This window comes from Sorex araneus, chromosome 3 (assembly GCF_027595985.1).
Source record: "Sorex araneus isolate mSorAra2 chromosome 3, mSorAra2.pri, whole genome shotgun sequence".
Lineage (NCBI taxonomy): Eukaryota > Metazoa > Chordata > Mammalia > Eulipotyphla > Soricidae > Sorex > Sorex araneus.
The window spans coordinates 226036914-226043237 of NC_073304.1; positions in this window are offsets into that span (position 1 = coordinate 226036914).

The following is a 6324-nucleotide window of genomic DNA, read 5'->3' on the forward strand; positions in this document are numbered from 1 at the left end:
CAGGCGGAGGAAATGGACGCAGCTGATAAGCTGGGGACAGCCTGGCCCTGCTGGCGGGCGCCCGTGCAGGGGACAGGGCGGGGGACACACGGGGACAGGGGGATAAGCGTGCGTGGGGGAGCCGCACACGGTGCCCGGCACTGGGCATGCCGGAGAGAGACGCCCGCGAGACTGGGATCTGGGGGGCCCAAGGTCACGGAAAACACTGCTGGGGGCCCCTCTGAGAAGGGCAGAGGCCCAGGTCTGGTCTCTCCTAGGACCCCGTGCCACCCTCACCAAGCCCGTGACCAGCTGGCCTGTCTCAGAGCCCCTGGGCCAGAAATGAAAGTGTCCGTTGTGAGGCCACTTGCCCTTCAGGGCTGGGGTGATCCAGGGACACCCCCTCACCTCCCCGGCCTGGGGCTGAGGGGCGGGGAGCAGCCTTCTCCTTGAGCCCCGCCCCCCTGTGGTCAGGGTTCAGCCTCACTCACTCTGGGGGTCTTCCTCCCCCTGCCGTGGGCCTGAGTGAGGTTGCTGAGCATAGCCTGGGGGCAGGAAGTCCCTCATGAGGGTCAGCGCCACCTCCTGGGTTGGGGTGGGGGCGGGGAGGCAGGGTGGGGTGTCTCTGGGGAGGAGACGTGGGCAGCAATCCGGGATCCACTCCAGGGGTGGGCAGGCCGGCAGTGGAAACACTTTCAAATGGTATCAGAAGAAACTGCCCTCAACCGAGCCCAGAAGACGGAGTCTGGATAAAAATACAGAAAAAGTGGGATGTGGGACAAATGTCATAGAAAGCTGGGATGGCGCATGGGGCTGGAGTCTGGGGAGCCCTGGGTTCCATCCCCAGCACCCCACAGGCCCCTGAGGGTCCACTCCAGGAGAGGGAGACAAAAATGTGTGCATGTGTATGTGCATATGTGTGTGAGTGTATGTATGTGTGTGTGCATGTGTGTGTGCATGTGTGGATGTGTGTGTGCATGTGTGTTTGTGTGTGCATGTGTATGTGCATGTGTGTGTGCGTGTGTATTTGTATGTGCATGTGCGCATGTGCATGTATGTGCATTGTATACGTGTGTGCATGTACGTGCATGTGTGTACGTGTGTGTACGTGTGTGTGCATGTGTGTATGTGTGTATGTGAAGCCGAGTTTTGTAACTTCAAATGTATTAACAGTGGCAACATATGTGAGATGTTCGGTGCTTTCAGAATCAGCCCTGTCACAATCCAAGGCCGCCTGACGCTTACATGACGAGTGAACGAGTGATGCCTGAGACAGCAGCGGTGGCCGGTTCCGGGGGAAGGAGGTGGGGACGATCATCTTTCAAACCCTCAACCATCAATGCAGTTCGACATGGAATCTGGTGTCGCCAGGTGGACAAACCCTGGCCCGGCCAGGTGCTCAGGCCCCGCGTCGCGAACGCAGATCTCAGCGCCTTGGTTTCCACAGAGGCTTAAACGACAAACGCATCTGTGTGTTCTCAGGACAGGCTCGGAGGGTTGGACAGGGAGAAAGCACGTGTCTGGGTTGCAGTGACCTGGTAGCAGGAAAGGGGTTTTCAGCGCTGGGAAGCGTCTTGGGAGAGGCCTTGGGAGCACTCGGCGAAGGGTCTCTCCGGCCGCTTCTTTGTCTTCCCCTGAAGCACCCCCCACTCCAGTCCCGGGTCTCTGGTGTTCTCCCCCCACTACAATGAGCACTCTCCTGGCTCTCCATATTCTGATGGAGTCTCCCAAACAAGATGGCAGGGGTGGAGGGCTGGGGCTGGAGCACTTGTGAAGGTGCCAAATGAGGGTGGGCAAATGCGTGCAAGGCTTCACCCCTGCCTTTGCATTATCCTCCCAGCCCCAGGGAATCATGCTTGTTCATTGGTAGGGACTAAACTCAAGTTTTTGGTTCGTGTGTGTGTGTGTGTGTGTGTGTGTGTGTGTGTGTGTGTGTGTGTGCGCGCGGGGGGTGGTGGTGGTGGCGGCAGGGGTGAAGGTGACGGCGGAGGTACACCTGGCGGTGCTTAGGGCTTTCTCCTGGCTCTGGCTCAAGAATCTCTCCTGGCACGGCCCAGGGGACCACACGGAGGGCTGTGGATCAAACCTGGTGTGCTGCATGCAAGGCAAGTGCCTTCCCTGTGTCCTATCTCTCTGGCCCCTAAGCTAAGGTTTAAATGTCTTAGTTTTTATTTTTCACTGAATGATCTCACCGAACCTATAAAAGGAAAGAGCCCTCTGACTGTGCCTGCGAGGGAAGGGGCTCGGGTAGACTGGTGCTTGCCCGAGTCCCAGAGGCATCGGTGTTGGTGGGGCTGGACCAGGAGCAGGACCTGATGCGGGGGTGGTGGCCTGGCTCCCAGGGCTGCGAGGTGGGGGGAGCAGGGCAGCACAGACACTGCAGGGGTGGGTGGGGGGTGAGCCTGGTCTGGGCACCCAGGGGTGAGCCCATGCCTGGACACCAGTCCAAAGCCAGAGACGGAGAACCCGAGGAAGGACCGTGAATGCCAACCTTGGGCCTGGGGTGACAGTGAGGCACACTGGTTCCCCAGCCATCACTCTGCTGGGGGATGGGGGTAAGAAGGGTGGCTCCGGGTAAGGGGGTGCAGCTCCTCAGTTCTGCTCCCTGAAAATAAGGACAGGAACAAGGCAGCACAAGGCCAGCCTCAGGCCTCGTCACACGGAGGAAGCCTACAGCTTAGGGGTCTGAGCTGCCAACTCGGGCCTGTCACTAATGCAGATTTTTATTTTTTCTTTTTGGGTCACACCCAGCGATGCACAGGGGTTACCCCTGGCTCATGCACTCAGGAATTACTCCTGGCGGTGCTTGGGGACCATTTGGGATGCTAGGAATCGAACCCGGGTCAGCCTCGTGCAAGGCAAACACCCTGCCCGCTGTGCTATCGTTCCAGCCCTATGCAGATATTTTTAAAGTTGGTTTTAAGGATCAAGGTTTAGTGGAAATCACTTCCAAGTGGTCTTTTTAGATGGGGTTTTAAAGGTACAGAAACCAAAATGACTGGCTGTGTCTTATGAGACACATCTAGTGTATAATAAGCACGGGGAGGGGTGAAGGGCCAACGGCTGCACAAGGCCCCGTGAGGGTCAGTGGCAGCCAGAGGTTCCCAATGTGGATAATACTGCCCCCTCGTGGTCATGGGAAAGATGTGCTCCATTACTCAGGGAACATGTAGATTTCCTGGCAGGACCCTCCGTGGGTTAATGCCCATTGTTTAAGGCATCTCTGGTCTAGATGAAAGGGCGTATTCATCACAATTTATAATAGTTCCAAGAAGTACAAAGACATAAAGCCACAATCACGATATATCAAAAAATGTATTATCTCCTTTTTTGTTTTGCTTTTGGGTTTTGGGGCCACACCAGATGGTGCTCAGGGATCACTCCTGGTGGGATTCAGGGGACAATATAATCCTATAATCTGACTATATAATCATATAATATAATTATATAATCATTCAGTACCAGGGATAAAATCAGATTTGACTATGTGCAAGGCAAGCACCTAAACTCAGTCTGTACTGTCTCCCTGACTCTGTATTCTCTCTTTTCTCTCTTAATGGAACAATGAAGTAAGCAAATCAGAAAATAGACGGGGGAAGGAGCGGTAGTATAGCAGGGAGGGCATTTGCCTTGCACGCGGCTGACCCAGGTTGGATTCCCAGCATCCCATAGGGTCCCCCAAGCACCGCTAGGAGTAACTTCTGAGTGCAGAGCCAGGAGGAGCCCCTGAGCATTGCTGGGAGTGACCCAAAAAGCAACAAATAAATAAAATGAAAGATCTGAGACATATGATCCAAAACTTTGCTTGTACCTGTGCATTAGAAAATACAAATTTGGGGCTGGAGTGATAGCACAGCGGTAGGGCATTTGCCTTGCATGTGGCCGACCCGGGTTCGATTCCCAGCATCCCATATGGTCCCCTGAGCACCACCAGGGGTAATTCCTGAGTGCAGAGCCAGGAGTGACCCCTGAGAATCACTGGGTGTGACCCAAAAAGGAAAAAAAAAAAGAAAATACAGATTCTTGGAAAAGTTAATTTCAAAACTCCCTAGATTTGGCCATTGAAAAGTGCATTCCTCAGAGACCCGGAGCGGCTGCACACGAACGGCTCCTCTGCTCCTAAAAGACCACGATCCCGGAGGCCTACTAACTACTTTCGGCACCCAGCGGCTTCTTACAGAAATGCCTCTAGACTGTGAACTGAGCTTCGACCCCATGCCGCCCCTGGAGGGGAAAGGTTTCTCTCTCTCGGCCTTTCCTTTCCGTGGTGGTGGCGGCGGCGGTGGCCGCGTGGCAACCACCATCTTATAGAGCCCACTAACGGGAGGTCCGAGCTTGCAGTGACGCAACTTCTGGCAGAAATTTCTCTGGACTTACTTACTAAAATACCAGAGATCCAAAACCTCGCATACTCTTCATTCTCAGCAATGGAAAACAATGAAAAACAAATGATCAAATGATGCCTTTTCAGCAGGTTTGATTGTTGGGAGGAAAATTCCAAATAATAATAGTGAGTTTTCTGTTGAAATACTGAATGTAATCCAAGTATAGAGAGAGTAAAGTGAAGATCACTAGCCACACAAGTGGTGGGGGGTGGGGGGGATGGGGGGTATACCGGGGTTCTTGGTGGTGGAACATGTGCACTGGTGAAGGGATGGGGGTTTGATCATTGTATGACTGAGACTTAAACCTGAAAGCTTTGTAGCTTTTTTCATGGTGATTCAATAAAAAATCAATCAATCAATCAATCAATAAAAAGAAAAACACACTCCTGGATCAACGACATAATCATAAAAACATTCAACACTGCTGGGGTCCAGTGTTAATGGAAATGTCTCATTAGGAAATGTAGGAGATGCTTCAGAAGAATACTTAGAGGAAAGTTTATCCATTGAATACTTATATTATCGAAGAGTCTAAAATAAACATCCAGTTTACAAAAGTAGGTGGAGAAGAACAAGAAGTTGGAAAGAGCAACAAAGTCAAACCCAGTATGACACGGGAGGTGGGGAAAGAGCAGAAGCCAGGCCCTTAGCAAACAAAATAGCAAATAAACACCCACGCAATTTAAAAAAATGTATTATTAGGACAAGCCATGGGTAAAAGAGCAAATAAAGATATTATAGGAACAATGAAAGCAAAGATAAGGTCTTTGAAAACAATTAGGCGAGTCAAATCTACAATAAGGTCCAAATAAACTATCAGGAATGAAATGGAAACAAAACCAGGGAATTTAAAAGGAAACTGTGCCAGGAAGTAGTTCGAGGACAGGATTCACATGGCGGGGTTCAGAACGTCTGGGACCCCGGATTCTGCCTCCCAGTCTGGCCAGGAGTGACCCCCACATGAAAACAAACAAACAAACAAAAAAGAAAGCTCTAACTTCTAGAAACAGAAAGCGAAAGAGAAGGGTAGTGGCTGGAGGAAGAGGAAATGGGAGTTATTGTTTATTGGGCTCCAAGTTTTGCTCTTGCAAGGTAAAGAAGTTCCAGGAATTTCTAAAACAAAAGCAAATGTCCACACAAACATGGTGGAGATCGTAAATTTTATCTGATGTTTATTTTGCCACCGTTAAAAAAAAAACCCTCTAAACTATGCCAAGAAATAGGAAACAAAGTCAATTAAATTTTAGGAAAGAATATAACTGGCTAAACCTGATTCAAGAAGAAATAAAGAGCCCGGATGGTTCTGGAACTATTGAATCAGTAACATAAGACCTTTCGACGCGCGCGCGCACGCACACACACACACACACACACACACACACACACACACACACACACACACCACCCGGTTTACATCATTTTGCATGCGTTTAAATAGAAACCTTTCCAACTTTATAAAACGAAGAGGGTGAGAAGGAACGTGAAAAAGCAACGCTGTGTGACTTTATAACCTTCTCGGTGCCCCTGTACCCAAGCAGAGACAGGCTGAGAGAGGGGAGTGGTGGCCTGTGAATACAGATGCAGCGATGAAACTGTGGGGGCAGAGAGGGAGTACACCCAGCCCTCTCGACCCCCGGGTCCATCTTCTGCACCACATATCGTCCCCCCAAGCAGGAGTGATCCCTGAGTACGGAGCCAGGAGTACGCCCTGGGCACTGCCACGTGTGCCAGCCTGCAAGCCCTGCCCTGTACCTCCCCCAGACATAAGGTTGTTCTCAGAGACTCAGCGGGGGAGGGGGGCGCTAGCAACAGAACAACCGGACACAGCTGTCCAGGCTAGGACCGTTCCTGACGGGTTAGACCGTTCCTGCCAGTCTAGACCATCTCCTCAGGTTTAGACCGTTCCCACTGGTTTAGACTGTTCCCACCAGTCTAGACCATCTCCTCAGGTTTAGACCGT